The sequence below is a fragment of the Rattus norvegicus genome, chromosome 2, assembly GCF_036323735.1.
Source record: "Rattus norvegicus strain BN/NHsdMcwi chromosome 2, GRCr8, whole genome shotgun sequence".
NCBI classification, from domain to species: domain Eukaryota; kingdom Metazoa; phylum Chordata; class Mammalia; order Rodentia; family Muridae; genus Rattus; species Rattus norvegicus.
The window spans coordinates 169,208,094-169,225,241 of NC_086020.1; the positions used below are offsets into that span (position 1 = coordinate 169,208,094).

A 17,148-nucleotide genomic window follows, 5' to 3' on the forward strand; every position below is an offset into this window, starting at 1 on the left:
TTTTTTAATGTTGAAATTCATGTTTGCTAGTATCATTTGCTGATGTTGTTGTGCACTTCTGTGTGCATTCCTGTCATCTTTGTAAAGATGATGTAATGGAACTTGCATAGACATAATTTTCACTGCACTGATTTGTTGTACCAGAAAAATGCTGTTTTTTAAATAATCATCATTATTGTTACTATAGTTATTATTACTATGATTTTATAGTATAGTTTCAAATTAAGTACTATGACATCTCAGCAACCTATAATTCCTTTTTGCAGGATTTCTTTAGATATTCTTGCTTGTTTGTACATCCATATAAAAATTGAGATTTCTATTTTATATGTTTGTGAAGACTGCCCCTCATATTGTGATTAGTATTGCACTGAATCTCTTAATTCTATCTAGTAAGATATACTTCCTCATAAGATTAATTCTACTAGCTCATAAGCACAGGATGCAGTTCCTTCTAGAAGTATATGTAGTAATTATTTTTCCTGTTAATTTGTATAAATTTTTTCAGCTCGAATAGGTTTTCTTGTAATTTATGTAAATGTTGACACCATTTGCAAACAAGCATACCTTGAACACTTCTTTTCCTACTTATGTTCCTTTTACTATCTTCTCTCATCTACCTGATCTAGCTAAGACTTCACAAACTATATTTAATAGGGTGAGATAGAAGGGATAACCTGCCCTGTTCCCGACTTTAGTGGAAACTTTTTGAGCCTTTCTTCATTTAAAGTACGGCATGGAATTTAGGCAGTAAAAATGAACTATTTGGCACGCAGCATTTGGAGTTCCAACTTTTAAAAATATCACTTGCTTTCAAGTCAAGCGAGTCTTGAAATCTGACAGAACCAGAGTCCCCGGCTTCAGGGGAGGAGAACAGCAGTAGCAACAACAGAAGTATTCTCCAGGCTGCGAACTGAACAAGCAAAGAATGAAACAAGCATAAGTGCAACGGTTTATCTGTTGTAGTTATTTCACATAAGAACATTTTTCAACAACATATGTATATTATGAGGAGCAAGTAGAAAAATTGGAAAAGAGGGCATGTATAAATACTTAAGTAGATGGAGGACATCATTGCGAAGTAGAGGACACACCCTTGTGAAGATCATGCACTGGAGCTTGCATGGACTTACCTTTCAGTCCACTGATTTACTGTAGCAGAAAAATGATGTCTCTAAATCATCGTCATCATGGTTGCTACTACTATTGTTTTTACTATTGCTTTGTAGTATAGTATAAATTATAAATTTGAAACTAGTATGGTGATATCTCAGCAATATGTAATTCTTTTTTTTTTTTTGGTTAGAGATTGCTTTAAATATTCCTTGTTGTTTGTACCCCCATATAAAAGTTTAGGTTTCTATTTTTGTATGTTTGTGAAGACTGCCTTCATATTGTGATTGGCATTGCATTGAATTGCAGTATGCAGGAAACATTTCAGTGTTTCTGTATGCTGCACCCTTTCCCTGCCACCTCAGGAGCACTCTAGCCATAAGTTCGCCCCCCCCCCCACACACACATTTCAGTTCATCATTAAAAATCCAAAAATAATGACTCTCCCACATGTTCAAGGTAGGAAATGGAAACAAGACCATTAATCCTGGCTGATATATATATATCATCAGGACAGGACATATACCTGATGAGCAAGGGATTAAAGTCCCTGAGAGCATGCATACACAAGTTCTCAGGTTTGATGTAAAGTAAGAAAAAGAAATCACAAACTTAGGTGAAGATCTTTTTACCTTGTTTAAACGTTTCTTGTCAACAAGGGATTATGTCTCCAGTTTCAACGGTCATTCCCCATGGCAACATCTTGAGTTTCATCAACAATAACTTTTTCCAGTCTCTTCATACCTAGCAAAATTCTACCATTGGTTTGTTGAATCCATATGAATTGTGTTTTCAATTATGACCTTAGTCAATCTACCAAGAAAGCAATTTAATGTGTTGCTTCATTTCCCAATTATTTAGTGTAATTCCTCTTACAATTTTAATTCTGGCTCTCTAAACAGTGAACATCTTCAGGTAGTATTGGTGATAAGACCTCAATTATCTTGACCTCCATCCTTCAAATAGTGCAACCTAGACCTATGATTTTATATAGGCACACCTCTAGTTCCAACCATTTTTTTTAATATAGGCACACCTCAGGACATCTGAAGAAAAAAAAAAACATCTTTTAGAAAATCCAGTCATTGGTCTGTTAATACCACTATTTAAAATTTTCTTGCTTTTAAGATTCATTCTGATTTCTTAGCATGTCCAAATATGCTATAAAATTCCATCTTGCAAGAAGACAATACTGTCCTATTTTTTTAAATGTGCATCCCTTATAAAATTCAAAGTATATTTTTACTGTAAAAATATACCATTAGAAATTCTTGTCTTATGATGTTAGATGGTTTCTGCTTTGGGAACCATAACAGAGAACAGAGAGCAGAGTTATGAGATCCATCCATTTGCTTTTAGTGTCTTGAAAGGTCAGTGTTTCCTTTTTGTACATTTCTTAGGGAACTTAACTACCATACTCAGAGGATCCTTACTTCCTATTAGAGTAACTGCTGTACTACCGAGCACCGTAAGGATCTATTGGCAGTGGATTAGTGTGCATGGCATAGGAAGAGTTTTGTTTTTATGCTTTCCTTTAACAAGGCTTGAGACTAAAGTAGAAGCCCGTGTTTCTAGAAGAAAACTATTAGCACTGATTGTTTAATGTGGTTGGGAACAAACAATAGACGGGCTAGGAACAGTCCTACATGTCCTCTCAGGTGGACAGAACTTGTGCTGTCCGTCAAGCCCAATACCATCAGCCCTCTTATGAAGATGAAGGGTAGCAAAAGGGAAGCTAGGAAACTAGGATGCTTCTGAAAAATATGCTGATTTGCTTACAATGCAGTAATGGTCCCTGGCGATAATGTCCATTTTTGATTGGTTTATCTCATATGTTAAGTTTCTCTCAAGGTCCTGCCAGACCTGCAATGATAAAGTAGCCCATTTCAAATATTCCTTTTGCCCAGGAACATCATCATCATCATCACACACACAGATGTAGCCGCTTCTAGATAAACAACTGAAAAATCATTGATTCTTACTGTGGAGTTGTAGAGGGCCACAATAACATTCGCCACCACTACGCTGTCTTCCACTGCGCCCACGTGGTAGGCCAGGATAGACTCTGCCATTCGCCGCGCCAGCCGGCCCCCTTTCAGGAAGTTAACTGTGCGCATGTGCAAGAGTGCCTTCGTGCCAGGTCTTTGCCCACTCCGGGGCGTGCCTATTGAGATCATGGGTAACAACCAATCAGGTGTGGGTGCGCTGCACTAGGGTTTTATAAGCGCACCATGTTGGCGCGGTGTGGCTTTTCCTCTTCTAAGATTAATAAAGTGGTCACAGTAAGGATTTCTAAATGTCCTCGTGCTTCTTGCCGGCGAAAAGTCGCGCGTGGGACATGGAGTCACCCACTTTCACAGAGTAGAGTACGTGATTACCACTAGTGCTGACAGAACAAGAGAACTGATAATAGAGGAAGGCAAATGCAAACATTCAAAAATGGCGGAAACCTTCCCGAAAAGGATCCAGAGCCTTTCAGAGATAAGCAAGTTTGACAAACAGGTGACCCTGTGTGACTGCAGTTTGTCAGAAGGTGCTAGCCTTGAGACCTGCCCTCAGCCAGTCCTCTTCTCCTTCCACTCTCCTCTCCCAGCCAGGTAGGACAATAGCCTATCATTCCTGACCCCAGACATCCATGGATATAAAGGTTAAAACGGAGTGTTTGTCTGATGGTTGTCATATAAATGTATTTATCTTTTGCAATCTTCAAAATAAAAATAGATAAAGTGTGAAGTCTGGATTTCTGAGCACATAGAAGTGCTATTTTAAAGACAATTTTCACAACTATATTTATGGGTAGCTTTCAAATATCCTCCACTAATGAAGAAATGTCTTCATAGTTGCTTTTGCAAAATAGACAAGTAACATAGTATTCTTAGACACAATTTTCCTTGAAATATCTCCATCACTGATAAAAGTATCCAAATCAAGAAATAGAATGCAAATTATCTTAACAGAATAAAAGATGAGTCAATTTATCATTATTACAATTAAGTACTGCATCTTTGTAACTTTCTCTTAAAGAGTTTCAATTATTTTTAAGAAAAACTATTTAAATAAATTCGATATATTGATTAATAATATTCACTTAAAGTTGAAAGTAAAGGAGCAGATATGTAGACAAGTGATAGTTCACTTACCTCTGAGGTGGGGGAGGGATTTGAAAAGAACTGAAAGAAACAACAGTAACAAACAGGGCACACTCCCATGGCTCAGGAAGCAGAGACAGAGGAATCACAGGTTTGAGGCCAGCCTGTGCTACACAGTGACAGCCTCTTAAAATTTCATAATTAAAATTTTAAACTAAGTTGGTCTGACTGACCTGTTCAACCCTGTCTGGCCTCAGTGGGAAGGGATGAGCCCAGTCCTGCAGTGACTTGATACGCCAGGGTGGGTGGGTTAGCAGCCAGTGGGGTTCTCAGCCTTCTCAGAGGAGAAGGGGACGAGTCAGTGTGAGGAGTGGGGATTGGGAGGAAAAACAAACAAACAAGCAAAAACAAACAAACAAACAAATGGTGAAAACTCTGAAGTTTGTGAATATTCTTCTCGCAGCTCAAAGGGTTAATTGGATACTATTGAAGTATCTGGCCTCCAGTAGTGTTCTTTCACTTGTCATTAAATAGATGTTAGGCTGCTCATAAAATAGTGGAAGTCAAATCATTAACACTGGGCTGTGTGGCATAGGCCAAATTATACTACAGAAGATGGTTATTACTGTAAGCCATGCTATTACTGTAAGTGTTGTATCATGAAGTACACTGTGGAAAAGTCTGTGCGCTGTATTTCTAATGTGTGCATACAGTACTCATAATAGTCAGTCCCAGTCATTTTAATTCTAAGTCACAGATTTTAAAAGAAAAAAAATCTTAAAATAAAGACTGTTTCTCAAAATGGGTAAACCATTTTTGTTTCACAGGCTAAGAAAATATACAAACCTGCTGATGAAACCTATACATTTTCTCTACACAATTCTGGACAGAACTGGAATAGAGCAAGGATGGAAACCATCTTCTATTCATATTCTAAATGCAGATATGTACTTAGGGCGGATTGAGTTAAGTATCAGACATTCTCAAAGCCACGCCAGGAAAGAATAATACGGTAGAGCTAGGATAATAAACATGTTAGCTAAATTATGGTCCAAACGTGGGATTTCCACAAACAATCAATTATCCCTCATCTGGCACCTCTAATATGGTACCTTTTGTTTTAACATAAATCAGAGGTCCCACTTTAGTTGTAAATTTTAAAGGTGCAGAATTCGTCCTGCCATGACACAACACTTTGTCCTGTTTTTTATCTACCTTTTTTTTTTTTTTATTTTGTTGTTGTTGTTATATGGCTGCAACAGTGTATGCAGAATCATTTGCTTAGGAGCAGCAGAACTGTAAAAGGCAACATTCGATTCTTCTATTATTATTTTCTTTTGCTTTTGCTTTTTTTTAACCGCTGGATTTGGCTTTCTGGATGTTTTTTGAGGCTGTGTAGTAACAGCAGAGTCTATCTAATTTTGGCAATGGATCTAAAACAAGGAAAGCTAGATATTTGCTAAGAAATGGTCTGTTCACTAGATTTATTTTCTAGTTTTAGGATTTAGTTAGTTAGTTTTGTTTTGATAAATGTGAGTTTTCCTGCCTGGAAGAAAGTGTGCATAATGGTGTAGAAATGCCGAGAAAATGGCAGCAGATCCCCTGAACGAGAATTTCAGGCAGTTATGAGCTGCTCGTGTGAGGGCTGAGCTGGTCCTGGCTTCCCTGCAGAAACTTCGCTTAGCTGCTAAACCATGTCTTCAACTCCTTCAGTGGAGCCTTGGCACTAACTTTCTGATACTATATCTTCAATTTCACACAATTTACTCAAAATCTTCTAAGTTTTAATTAATATATAAGCTTACCACCAAGAAAAACAGGATTGGACATTATGTTAAGGAAGCCTAGCAGCAAATATAGAGTGCAGCGAAACAATTATTCCAATATAGAAAAACTTGCTGACTCCATTGTTTCCACAGTTCAACAAAGAAATAAAACTCGGTTATTCCTAGAGCAAGTATAAGAACTTTAATCTCATTATGAGCACCAGGAAAAAGACAAAAACACAAACAATAACAACTTCCAAGGAAGTTTCCTCTATGGCATTGTGTTGTTTGAGCCCCTAAATGTCCACAGTTCTGTTCCTATATGTTGGTAGTAAACATCATTTATCACAATCTCACCAATTGACGTCTTCAACAAAACAATTATAACGCCCCACTTCTATTCAGTTTATTTTAAAGAAATTCAATGGTTAAAAAGACAAAGGGGTTACATGGTAAAATAAGAGGACTACTTGTACTAACACATATATTCTAAATGTTTTAATTACAGCTTATTTCTTTGATTTTATTTTGCGTGTAGGTTGAGTGAGATGTGTACATTTTTATTTGTATGTGAACATGCTAATTTATCTCAAAAATTGTAACTATGTGTAACTAAATCTACTTGATATATATATAATGTATATATTCATTTCTATGTTTATACTTTAATATCATCTTTCAAATGAGAAAAGTGAAACCTTGTTGGTTAAAAGGATAACAAAACGAATAAATTCCACACTTAAGTTTGCCATTCAGTTTTGAGCCAAATGTGACAATTTTTCACTTACTTGTTTTGTGTCTACCAGACAGGGATGTGCACATGTGTGCATACATATGGACATGTATGTGGTTAAATACATACATACATGAATTATTCATAAATTAATTATTGATATATATATATGAATTATTCACAAATGTAAATGAGAATGTTGAGTATTACTATGGCGCACATTTCTTACATGAATTTGAATAAACTGTTCAAAGACATCTAGCACATTCATTCATTCATAAAATGATAATATCACTTAGTTAAATTTAATTGAAGCTAAGTAGAGGAAGATCCAATTGTGGTGCTTATTATCCATGATTGTAATTCAAAATATAGAAAAAGTAATGGCTAAAAATAAAAAATAAAGTTACACAGATGAATGCCTGAACAGTTTTGAATTTCAAAGATTTCTGTTAGGTCTTCTCTATTGTCTTACTGCTGTGAACAGACATCATGACCAAGGCAACTCTTATAAGGACAACATTTAATTGGGCCTGGCTTACAGGTTCAGAGGTTCAGTCTATCATTATAAAGGCAGGAAGATGGCAGTGTCCCACAGTCACAGTGCAAGAGGAACCGAGGGTTCTCTATTTTCATCTGAAGGCTACTAGCAAAATATTGGCTTCCAGACAGCTAGGGCTAGGGTGGTAAAGCCTACACCCATAGTGACACACCTACTCCAACAGGGCCACACCTTCTAACAGTGCCATTTCCTAGGCTGAGCACATATAAACCATCACACCTACTCAATATTACTACTATGTACAACATGCGCTTAGGTTATCACAAAATCCTGACAACTAAGCTGGAGAAACCTCTGTTGTTGCAGCAAGTATGTACTAGGATAGGGGAAGAACAAATCTGATGTTCTTCAGTTTATAAAATCTATAAAAATCTATAAAGTCTACTAAAATGACTGCAGACGCCCTATTGTGAGGTATCTATTGTTGCTGCTGCTATTGTTGTTTTGTCCATTTTGTGTTAAAGTAGAGTGAAATCAATCAGTGTGGCTTGAGCTCTAGAAGCCTGTGAAAAGGCTGGTTAAGTCATCACTCCAGTGTCGCTCACTGAGATCTCAGCCTTGCTTTGGAATCTTCTGCTTTTCTGTCACTAGAGACAAATGTCAGGATAATGGTTCTTTCTTCCATGCTCTCCATGTGTTATCAAATCCTTTATCTCATGCACAACATCCCCTCAGTACTAACAAAATATCTGCGGGCATTACAGTACCTGAATGCCTTTCACAAAACCTCAGGTAATAATTTACCAATTAAGCTAAAAAACAAAAATCACAATCTCTAAATTAATAAGTATACAATATAATTGATAGAGTACTTGTCATTTCTAGATGATATTTTTAAAAAAATATGTATTTCCAAAATCAAGCGGTTTTCACCTGAAAGTGAAAGTTTACTAAAAATAAGAAAAATAATGAAAATAGGAAGATAAAAATCAGGCTGATGCTGAATTAACACATCCTCAATGGAAATATTCAAAATAATTGTACATTACAAATTATTTTCAGGATATAAGTAATTCCTCCAGTACTAACATCATTCAGACAGTGTCTAAGTTAGGAATATAAACTCATTACACATTAAGATAGTCATTATTAAAGATGCATTGTTTGAGATCACACATGTTTTAGGTGATACAACATAGCAAAAAAAATCAGTCATCTACTGAGAGCTTACAGCTCAAATAATGAAAAAGGTTTAAATATTATTACAAGCATGAAAAATCATAAATATATTGTTATACATGATATATGAACCTGCAATATATATTTTTCTATTATATTGGTTTCTCAATAAATTCAGCAATTTTCTCTGTTTATATTAGACTAATGACTAGGTATACATTATTTTTATTTCTTTTAAACTTATAGAAAATGAATTTAAAAACTAGTTTTTTAAATGTGTCCTTTCACTTTGAACTACAAAACAGGATTACATCAGCAAAACAGAGAAGAGAATTAAGGCCATGGCTTAGATTACAACTTCAGTAACCTGTAATTTCAATGAACTAAAACATACGTGTAAAGCCACTTTTATCATCATGGAAATCCTTTATTCAAATCTTCATCCTGGGAAGACATTGAATGAGAAGCTAATTTATTCCTTCACATACTCTAGGAGTCCAGCTATATGCCAGGCATTACACAGAACAAAATATGCCTGGTATCCACAAAGGCAAGAAACTAGAAGACAAATACCACATAACATATAGTAAAATTAGGGTCATTTCATTAGGAAGATCCCAAGGTAGAGGCAGTCACCAGGTTAATTAATATGCTTAACCAAAGCCTTTTGGATGAGCAGTCAATGGAACCACATCTTAACAAACAGTGAACTAATAGTAGCAGGGTCGGCTAACATACTGGTTTGACAGAAGCCATAGGAGGGTGCTCACTGGAAGTACACTTGTGTCCTATCCAAAAGCACCTTGGTATCATCCCCAGCATTGTCAGAAAGAAAAGGTATGGGGAAGGGAAAACGATGAATACATTAGGAGAAATAACTAGAAATAGAATTAATGTGATATCAAAAGGATGCAAGCATTTTCATTGATGGAACATTACACACCATGAAGTGGACTGCATGAAATGAGTCATGAAGACAATGCACTCCAACTCTGGCCACAACATACATCCCATGGGCTCCACCACCTTAACTATGCTGACCTGGACCTCCCCTAGGATGGGAAGTGTTGGGAATATCTTGGAAAGTGCGTTCATTCACCATTATGAGATTTGGTGTTTGCTTGGTGTGCTAACCTGGCTTGCCAATCATTTTCCAAATTATTACTCTGAAAGAAGTGGGCTTAGCACACATACTAAATTCCATTATATTAACTGAGATGACATTTCTTTTCATTTCACTGCTAACAACCTGTTTATTTATTTCTGTCTGGACTCCACTATGATTCCTAGATTGAATTATCTAATATTGTCTAATACTACAATGAATTTATCATTACTGTTTTGTACTTAGTCACATGGGAGTTTTCTAAAATCTTGATAACTCATACAATTTCTTTACTTATTGTCCCTTTGAAGTTCATGCATTTTAGAATCTCAGTTTAAATTATATAATTTGTACATTAATCTACATTTGTTGTTTAATCTAATATTCAAATGAGGAGATTTACACTAAAACTCTTAATCTATCAACACAGGACCTTCTCTAATATTTCTGTACATCATGAAACTGTTATTAATAATTTTCAGTGTAAATATTAGTCTCTTTAAATTCATGGAAGTTTTGTGCTATGTCTTGGATATCAAGTGTCTTTCACAGGCCCATGTGAGGTGTGGTCTAAGTTTGTGGTACCTTTAGGGAGTAGCACTAGTGTAAGGAAGTTAAGTGACAATATGTACCGTCCTTAGAGATCTTGTAGCATAGCCCCCTTTACTTCCTTTCTGTCTCTGGATACTGTGGTGTGAATGGGCATTCTTTGCCATGCACTTTCACAGTGTCCTGTGTCATCACAGGCCCAAAGAAACAGGACCAAATAATCATGAACTGAGGGTGGGAAAATGATGATCAAAATTAACTTATTTCCTTCTAAGTTGATTTATCAAAGTCATTTTATCATAGTGATCAAAAACTAAGATGCCTTACTCACCATCCTTTTCAATACCTTTATGGTTTTGTGGTTTAAAGAATTCTGATTACTTTTAAATATTGATTTTTATTATCTATAGCCTAGTTAAATTTATTGACTACTTTCAGTGGTCTGTATTTGTTTTGTGAAATGAATATTTTTCTTTTAGCAATGATACTTTTTCCATCCTGAACCTCCTGTCTTTTATTCCATTACTTTGTATTTTGTCGCAGTATGATGACTGTAGATCGTCTTCTTTCTTTTTTGTTTTAATTTCAAGACCCAAACTCTATTTATCATTAAATGTGATCTTTCCTGGGAGTTTTTTGTAGACCCTTTCCATCAGAGTAAGAATTCCATTGGTATTTTTCAATCATTGATCATTTTGCCATGAATAAGCATTAAACTCTTTTCCAAATCTATTGAAATGATCAAATAAATTCTCTCATTTTCCTCTCTAGTAGGTGACTTACATTCAAAAGGTTTAAAACACTAAGTCTCCCTGGCACATCTGAAATAAACTCACACTTAATCATGATCTAAGCCAGTTGATCCGGTGGTTTCTTGTTAAGATTTTCCACTTGATGTTTTCTAAATTAGTATATACTCGTTGCACGTAGTGATGGATTCCAAGACATCTTCATGCGAATCTTGTAGTTTGATGTCATCCTCATCTCTTTCAATTAACTCCTAATCCACTGTCACCATCAGTTCACTTCCTTGCTCTAAATAAACTTGATTTTTACTTTCATACAATTATATCCACATATTGATTATGGCTATATTTTGTATATTTTGTATATTATACATAATCTAGGAACACATATAAGAGAAAAAGTATCCTCTTGAATCAGTTCATTTCACTTGTGGTCATTTCCCATTCCACTCATTCTCTGAAAATGACATAACTTGTTATTCTTTATAGATGAATGAGATTCAATTTATCTCTTGCCTACCAAATGCACTTGGAAAGAATCCATAACCTGACTTGTCTGAAAATGCCACAACAACCATGACTGTGCAGATAGTTCTGTATTTTGCTGTAGTAGTTTAAAAAGAATGGCCCCCATAGGCTCATATATTTGACTTCTTAATTATCAGGGAGTGGAACTAAGGAATAGAAGATGTGTCGCTGTCGGAGTAGGTGTAACCTTGTTGGAGGATATATGTTATAAGGAGGTAAGCTTTGAGGAATCAGAGGCCCAAGACAGGCTGAATGGTTCTCTCTTCTTGCTGCTTGCAGATCCAAATGTAGAACCCTCAGCTACTTCTCTCTTCCTGCTGCCTTCAGATCCACATGAAGAAGTCTCACCCACTGAGTCTGCCTGCATGCTCCCCATGCTCTGTGCCATGAGGGTAGTGGACTAAACCTCTGACATTGTAAGCAAGCCTCAGTGAAATGCTTTCTTCTCCAAGAGTTGCCATGCTCATGATATCTCTATACAGCAACTGAATTCTGATGAAGACATTTGCCTACTTATAGTCCCACATGTAGTTCAGCTAAATCCTCTAGTAGTTCTCCAGTTGTTATTCTATTTCAGTATGTGTGTGCGTGCATGCAAGTGTGTGGTTTGGATCCATCTGTGTGTACTTGGGGAATTTATGTGAATCAGATGTCTTCATAAATTAAACTACCTTGTACATTGAGACACAGTCTCTCATTTGAAATCAGAAGATGCCAATTTGGCTAATCTGGGTATCTAGTTTGCTCTGGGAATCACTTGCATCTGCTGCTCAAGGGTGGTAATTATAAGCAGCCCCAACAATTACCAGGCATTTACATGAATGCTGGGTAATTCATATAACATCCTCACACTTGCATAGCAAGTGCTTTGACCCACAGAGCTGTGTCTGCAGCACTATTTTAAGTTTGATGAGGAATATATAATGCCTGTAATGGAGAGATAAATTTGTAATCCCAGCTTCAGTACTTCAGTGCCCCAGTCCCCTACATCATCACCAGTATTTGTTGGTATCTATTTTTTAATGATGTCTAGTCTGAAAAATTTTACAACTACGTTCACTAGGAGGACTGGCAGATAGTTGTATTTTGTTGCCTATTTAGCTTGAATATCAAAGTAATCCTGGGTTTGTAAAATAAACTTCTTAGCATTCCATGTCTTTTTGTCTTGCGATAATTTAAGGAATATTGGTATGAGTTTTTAAGGATATACTACAATTTAGCACTGGGTTCAACAGGACTTTTGTAATTGGGAAGTTTAGTTTTGTTTTGTCTTATATTATTATTTCTATCTTATTATTCATTATAGACTTGTTTAAGTTGTTTTAGGATCTCAAGGTTTAAACTAAGTAATTCTTATCTATGTGGAAATTTATGTTTTTTTTTCCTTGACTCAGAGTTTCCCCCTCTACTGGAAAGATTTTGAAGATCAGCACTTGCCATGAAAGAGCAATGCAGAGAGGAATATTTTCCTCTATAGTGTTCTTGCTAAGGATTCATTGTGGGCCTTTTCAAATGGCTTTCCATTGCTCCAGAACAATAACAACAGGAAGCGGGGGGTTTCCAAACGTGTAAGTAGTATGTGCTGTCTAGGTTCCTGCACTGGTTGGTGTGCAATTCTATTCAGTAATGACAACCATGTTAATTTTGGTTCCTAAGCATCTTCAGTTTCTTTCTTGAGTTTTCACTCTTCATTCTATTAATAATGTATATCTTTTTCTTTGCTTGCTATAACATATGTCTGACACCTAATTTTTCAGTCTGAATATTTGGTTTTGAAAACTACGGGGCATATTTGTAAGGCACTATTTTTCCCTAGTCAGGATTGTCACCTCCTGCAACTGCACTCTGTACCGAGACTGAAGTGCTCCTGTGTGAAGCTGAACCCCCTAGAGTAGCTCTCTAGCTCTCTGTCTCTCTGTCACTCTCTGTCTCTCTCTTTATCTCTGTCTCTCACTCTCTTTCCAACTCTGTCTCTCTGACTCTGTCTCCTCTCTCTCTCTCTCTCTCTCTCTCTCTCTCTCTCTCTCTCTCTTCAGCTTCAGTGCCTTCCTATGGTAACCCATACCAGCATTAGAAGATGCCTATTTCTCACCCTTATTTATTCTCAGTTTAAGCCCAGAGACTTAGGTGTTATTCCCCATCTTCTTCCCCGTAGAATCTACTAATTGTGTTGACAGATACTGAACTAGTCATGCATTCTTTATTTCTTGAGGCATGTTAGATTTTTAAACAGACATTTATTTTATGCATATACTTAAACTAGAATGATCATTTTTTTATTTATATTCTGTATTCATGTGGTTAACCTTGCAATGATGCTTCATTTCTCATTTTAAAAATTTGTATTGCTTCCTGGTTGCTGCCGCCACAGAGAGCCCGTGGGCAGCACCCCGCGAGAAAACTTGAGCCTCGGGACCACAGGTAAGACCAACTTTTCTGCTGCAAGAGAACTGCCTGATGAACTCGGGACACACAAAGGCAGAATTCCTCTAGGACTGGGCACTTCCTGGGTTTACCAGGAGTCCCAAACCTGCGGATCCAGGCCCGTAGCAGCTCTCTACTCCCAGACACCGTGGGAGAGAGACCTCACCGCCTGGTCAGGTGGGCACTCCTGAGGCTGCAGAGCAGAAGAGACCACCAACACTGCCCACCCCTGCCCACATCCCTGGACCAAGAGGAAACTGTATAAGGCCTCTGGGTTCCCGTGGGGGAGGGCCCAGGAGCGGCAGGACCCCTGCACCTGAGACACCGCCAGAACCTGAAGGAACAGACTGGATAAACAGTTCTCTGCACCCAAATCCCGTGGGAGGGAGAGCTAAACCTTCAGAGAGGCAGACACACCTGGGAAACCAGAAGAGACTGCACTCTGCACACATCTCGGACGCCAGAGGAAAACACCAAACGCCATCTGGAACCCTGGTGCACTGAAGCTCCCGGAAACGGCTGCGCAGATATTCCTGGTTGCTGCCGCCGCAGAGAGCTCGAAGGCAGCACCCCACGAGCAAACTTGAGCCTCGGGACCACAGGTAAGACCAACTTTTCTGCTGCAAGTGACCTGCCTGGTGAACTCAAGACACAGGCCCACAGGAACAGCTGAAGACCTGTAGAGAGGAAAAACTACACGCCCGAAAGCAGAACACTCTGTCCACATAACTGGCTGAAAGAAAACAGGAAAACAGGTCTACAGCACTCCTGACACACAGGCTTATAGGACAGTCTAGCCACTGTCAGAAATAGCAGAACAAAGTAACACTAGAGATAATCTGATGGCGAGAGGCAAGCGCAGGAACCCAAGCAACAGAAACCAAGACTACATGGCACCATCGGAGCCCATTTCTCCCATCAATACAAACACGGAATATCCAAACACACCAGAAAAGCAAGATCTAGTTTCAAAATCATATTTGATCATGATGCTGGAGGACTTCAAGAAAGACGTGAAGAACTCCCTTAGAGAACAAGTAGAAGACTACAGAGAGGAATCGCAAAAATCCCTGAAAGAATGGCAGGAAATCATAAATAAACAAGTAGAAGCCCATAGAGAGGAATCACAAAAATTCCTGAAAGAATTCCAGGAAATCATAAATAAACAATTAGAAGCACATAGAGACTGAGTCACAAAAATCCCTGAAATAATTCCAGGAAAACACAAACAGTTGAAGGAATTAAAAATGGAAATAGAAGCAATCAAGAAAGAACACATGGAAACAACCCTGGATATAGAAAACCAAAAGAAGAAACAAGGAGCTGTAGATACGAGCTTCACCAACAGAATACAAGAGATGGAAGAGAGAATCTCAAGAGCAGAAGATTCCACAGAAATCATTGACTCAACTGTCAAAGATAATGTAAAGCAGAAAAAGCTACTGGTCCAAAACATACAGGAAATCCAGGACTCAATGAGAAGATCAAACCTAAGGATAATAGGTATAGAAGAGAGAGAAGACTCCGAGCTGAAAGGACCAGTAAATATCTTCAACAAAATCATGGAAGACAACTTCCCTAACCTAAAAAAAGAGATACCCATAGGCGTACAAGAAGCCTACAGAACTCCAAATAGATTGGACCAGAAAAGAAACACCTCCCGTCACATAATAGTCAAAACACCAAATGCACAAAATAAAGAAAGAATATTAAAAGCAGTAAGGGAAAAAGGTCAAGTAACATAAAAAGGCAGACCTATCAGAATCACACCAGACTTTTCACCAGAAACTATGAAGGCCAGAAGATCCTGGACAGATGTCATACAGACCCTAAGAGAACACAAATGCCAGCCCAGGTTACTGTATCCAGCAAAACTCTCAATTAACATAGATGGAGAAACCAAGATATTCCATGACAAAACCAAATTTACACAATATCTTTCTACAAATCCAGCACTACAAAGGATAATAAATGGTAAAGCCCAACATAAGGAGGCAAGCTATGCACTAGAAGAAGCAAGAAACTAATCGTCTTGGCAACAAAACAAAGAGAAGAAAAGCACACAAACAACCTCACATCCAAATATGAATATAACAGGAAGCAATAATTACTATTCCTTAATATCTCTCAACATCAATGGCCTCAACTCCCCAATAAAAAGACATAGATTAACAAACTGGATATGCAACGAGGACCCTGCAGTCTGCTGCCTACAGGAAACATACCTCAGAGACAAACACAGACACTACCTCAGAGTGAAAGGCTGGAAAACAACTTTCCAAGCAAATGGTTGGAAGAAGCAAGCTGGAGTACCCATCCTAATATCAAATAAAATCAATTTTCAACTAAAAGTCATCAAAAAAAAAAAAGAAGGACACTTAATATTCATCAAAGAAAAAAATCCACCAAGATGAACTCTCAATCCTAAATATCTATGCCCCAAATAAAAGGACACCTACATATGTAAAAGAAACCTTACTAAAGCTCAAAACACACATTGCACCTCACACAATAATAGTAGGAGATTTCAACACCCCACTCTCATCAATGGACAGATCATGGAAACAGAAATTAAACACAGACCTAGACAGACTAAGAGAAGTCATGAGCCAAATGGACTTAACAGATATTTATAGAACATTCTATCCTAAAGCAAAAGGATATATCTTCTTCTCAGCTCCTCATGGTACTTTCTCCAAAATTGACCATATAATTGGTCAAAAAATGGGCCTCAACAGGTACAGAAAGATAGAAATAATCCCATGCGTGCTATCAGACCACCACGGCCTAAAACTGGTCTTCAATAACAATAAGGGAAGAATGCCCACATATACGTGGAAATTGAACAATGCTCTACTCAATGATAACCTGGTCAAGGAAGAAATAAAGAAAGAAATTAAAGACTTTTTAGAATTTAGTGAAAATGAAGGTACAACATACCCAAACTTATGGGACACGATGAAAGCTGTGCTAGGAGTAAAACTCATAGCCCGGAGTGCCTGCAGAAAGAAACAGGAAAGAGCATATGTCAGCAGCTTGACAGCACACCTAAAAGCTCTAGAACAAAAAGAAGCATTTACACCCAGGAGGAGTAGAAGGCAGAAAATAATCAAACTCAGAGCTGAAATCAACCAAGTAGAAACAAAAAGGACCATAGAAAGAATCAACAGAACCAAAAGTTGGTTCTTTGAGAAAATCAGCAAGATAGATAAACCCTTAGCCAGACTAACGAGAGGACACAGAGAGTGTGTCCAAATTAACAAAATCAGAAATGAAAAGGGAGACATAACTACAGATTCAGAGGACATTCAAAAAATCATCAGATCTTACTATAAAAGCCTATATTCAACAAAACTTGAAAATCTGCAGGAAATGGACAATTTCCTAGACAGATACCAGGTACCGAAGTTAAAT

General features: G+C 37.4%; 1 long non-coding RNA gene across 1 annotated transcript; it reads right to left on the bottom strand.

The window, feature by feature from the left end:
* Positions 1-778: 778 nt before the first annotated feature.
* LOC134485926 (uncharacterized) lies at positions 779-3,912 on the bottom strand. Its single transcript, XR_010064322.1, has 2 exons — positions 1,746-3,912; positions 779-913 (listed from the first exon to the last, which is right to left on the bottom strand). It is a non-coding gene; the product is annotated as an uncharacterized LOC134485926 (long non-coding RNA).
* Positions 3,913-17,148: the final 13,236 nt, after the last annotated feature.